The following is a 3,958-nucleotide window of genomic DNA, read 5'->3' on the forward strand; positions in this document are numbered from 1 at the left end:
CAAATAACCCTTTTCCATTCTATATTTTATACACAAATAACCCTTTTCCTTTCCATATTTTATACACACATAACCTTTTCCTTTCTATATTATATTATACACACTCAACCCTTTCATTTCTATATTATATTATATACACACACAACCATTACCATTCTATATTTTATATACACACTACCCATCTAATTCTATATCTTATATACACACAACCCTTACCAATCTATATTTTATATGCACACAACCTTACCATTCTATATTTTATATACACACAACCCATCCAATTCTGTATATCATATACACACAACCCATCCAATTCTATATATTATACACACATAACCCTTTTCCTTTCTATATTTTATATACACACAACCCTTTCCTTTCTATATTTTATACACAAATAACCCTTTACCTTTCTATATTTTATGTACACACAACCCTTTCCTTTCTATATTTTATGTACACACAACCCTTTTCCTTTCTATATTTTATACACAAATAACCCTTTTCCTTTCTATATTTTATACACACTCAACCCTTTCATTTCTATATTATATTATACACACATAAAACTATTACCATTCTATATCTTATATACACACAACCCATCCAATTCTGTATATCATATACACACAACCCATCCAATTCTATATATTATACACACATAACCCTTTTCCTTTCTATATTTTATAGTGTGTATATAAAATATAGAATGGTAAGGGTTGTGTGTTTGTGTATAATATAATATAGAAATGAAAGGGTTGAGTGTGTATAACCCTTACCATTCTATATTCTATATAACCATAACCCATCAAATTCTATATTATATATATATATACACACACACAACCCTTACCATTCTATATCTTATACACACATAACCCTTTCCCTTTCTATATTTTATATACACACAACCCTTTCCATTCTCTATTTTATGTACACACAACCCTTTCCTTTCTATATTTTATGTACACACAATCCTTTTCCTTTCTATATTTTATACACAAATAATCCTTTTCCTTTCTATATTTTATACACATAAAACCCTTTCCTTTTTATATTTTATATACACACAACATATTTTTAAGGTGTTATAGCAGCTATCTTTCTTGTCTGATGCATTTATCGTGCTTTTATTTTTATTTTTGACCATCACCAACTGAATAAAGACAAACAGCTTAGTGAACAAAGACGTTTATTGTCTTTGCGATTGGATGATTAAGCCGCGTGTGATACACAGTATCCACATTTTATCAGAGAATGAGCTAGCACTCTCTCTATGTACGGATGATACGGACGCCGTATTAAAGCAATACAAAAGTCATCTGGATTTTCTTCTCTACAGGTCATCAGAAGCTAGATATGAGGAGACATTTGACATAGTCGCTCTATCTCCGTTGTATATGCCGCTTTCCAGATATCCAGAACGTCCCAAAGTTGAAAACTAGATAATAGCCAAAACCGAGATATATTTTCGTTCATCATCATCTTTCTTCAACAGGCCTAGCGCCTATCTAGCTCTAGCAGTAACTATAATTTTATCATCATTTGATAGAGCGAAACAGTCTTCACGATCTTTGTATACCTATTTTATTATTATTATTCTACGCAAAATTGAAAGAAAAAGAAAGAAAAAAATCACAATTCTAGTGTAAACGATGTTATTACCCCTTGAAGTTAGCTTTCTTACAGAAATCTGGTGCTCCTTTAAAAACTTAAGTAGATGGTGAAACAGGAATTACCAACCAATAATAGATTAACATTACACGACTGTAACATGTAGAATACTCAATGCTTTGTACACTATACAATAAGTGTCCTTAGGGAGCCAACCCATATATTATGTATGAAATGAAGGAGTGAAAAAAAAATGCACACACAGGTCATCAAGAAGAGACGTCTGACATAGTCGCTCTATCTACGGTGTATATGCCGCTTTTCAGCTATCCAGGGTATCACAAAGTCGAAAACTGGTGAATAGCCAAAGCCGATGTTTGTTATTTTTGTTCATCATCATATTTCGTCAACAGGCCTAGCGCTTACCTAATTCTAGCAATAACTGTAATTTTATCGTCATTTCACAGAGCAAAACAGTATTCACAATCTTTGAATACCTATTTTATTATTATTCTATGCAAAATTTAAAAAAGCTTTAGAATACACTCTATAAGCTAGTAACTTACTTACGCCATCTTATTAAAATGTAAACAAACAAGTATTAGGAAAAAAAGTATTGCTAAATAAAAAATCTATGTAGGGCTGGCTACTGAACTTGAAAAAAGGAACCAAACAATATACAGATGGAAGTAAACATATCACTTGATCCGGCTAATGATCACATAAAAGACTAAGCCGCCTTGACTTCATATGGAGAATATAATCCCTAAATTACTGGTTTCTTCACTAGCAAAACAAATAGAACCAGAATTTCCAATCATAAAATGTTACTCTATTGCAAAATAGTCATAAAAGTAGTATTCTAAAGCTCACTAAAGGAAAGGTATAATGATGAGAGCTGAGATTCTATTCAAACACCAAGCTTTTGATAGACAAAGTGGGGAAGCCAGTAATGTAGGGATTTTATTCTTTATTTAAAGTCATGATAGCTTAGTCTGTTAAGTGATCATTAGCAGATCAAGTGATATGTCCATTTCCATCTCTATCATATTTGGCTCTTTTTTTCAAGTTCAGTAGCCAGTCCTACATAACGTTTTTATTTAGCGATTACGCACATACGCAGGAGAGTTCAAAGGGGTTCGGCCGAACCCCCTATTTTTGTGATGTAAAAAACTATATTTGGATAGTTATAGCGCAGCTGCATATAGTATTTAACGTTTTCTACATAGTCTACATTATTCTGATGAAACATTAGCATGTTTTGGTTTGAAATAGTCGCATGTAATGGCTTCTGTTGACACTTTGTAATTGGAATCCATAAACCGTATTGCTTTTATCAAGTTTTGTAGGCCGGATTCTTTACAGTAGGTGTCTGTGACTTGTTGGCGATACATTTCAACAATAAACAAACAGTAACACAGTCCACGTGTTTTAAAATAATATACCAAAACAAATCAAACGTATATCTAAATGTTCGTTACACTGTTGGTTATCACAGTTGTATCCAGAGCTTTAAATATTTGTCTCTTTATTTTGTCAAAGTCCACACAGGCTAAATACTTATCTGAGGTGTACACAAACTGAAGAAAGACTGAGTGCTCTAGATTTAATACACAATAATTATGATACTGCTATGAACATTGAAACTGTACTTAAGCGTGCTAACATGTTATTTCAGTAATACATATATGTACGTATATGATAGCCAATGATTGAAATAACTAATATACTATAGTTGTACAAAGTTGTTTAAATTAGTAATATAGTTTAACAATTAATAAACACTCTGCATGTAGATAGTACAGTACTTTACTATAATAAAACATACATATTTATGTTAATTTAAGTCTAAAACAATGTCTGAACATATATTTCAATCCTTATAAATGTTTATAGAGACTTCGTCAAAGTATAACATATTAAAATCTTTAAAATGTCATTAACGTCTCTACACTAATGGACAACCTTTGTATTTATGCAATTTAGGTTTATTTTTCTTGATTACAATGGATTATTTAATTTTTCTGTCCAAAAAATTATGACATTTAGATAAAACCTTGACATCCGATAAGATGTTATCCGCTTGTGGTAAACCATGTTATTTTTTATAATACTGTTGCGTCAGCCAGATCACGTGACTAGTATCATGCCACCCGTTTTCTAGAACCTTGTGAGCATCAAGGTGTTAAATCACGAAGGAGTACCAGAAGCCATAGAGAAGCTTTGTGGTGTGACAGGACATTCTACAAGATTGTGGGGACCAGTGCGGGTGACTATTGAGCTCATGGGTATAAAGGACAGACAGAAGGTATACTTGGCTGACATTGAAGACGACTGCATATTA

Source organism: Limulus polyphemus, unplaced genomic scaffold (genome assembly GCF_000517525.1).
Source record: "Limulus polyphemus unplaced genomic scaffold, Limulus_polyphemus-2.1.2 Scaffold736, whole genome shotgun sequence".
NCBI lineage: Eukaryota > Metazoa > Arthropoda > Merostomata > Xiphosura > Limulidae > Limulus > Limulus polyphemus.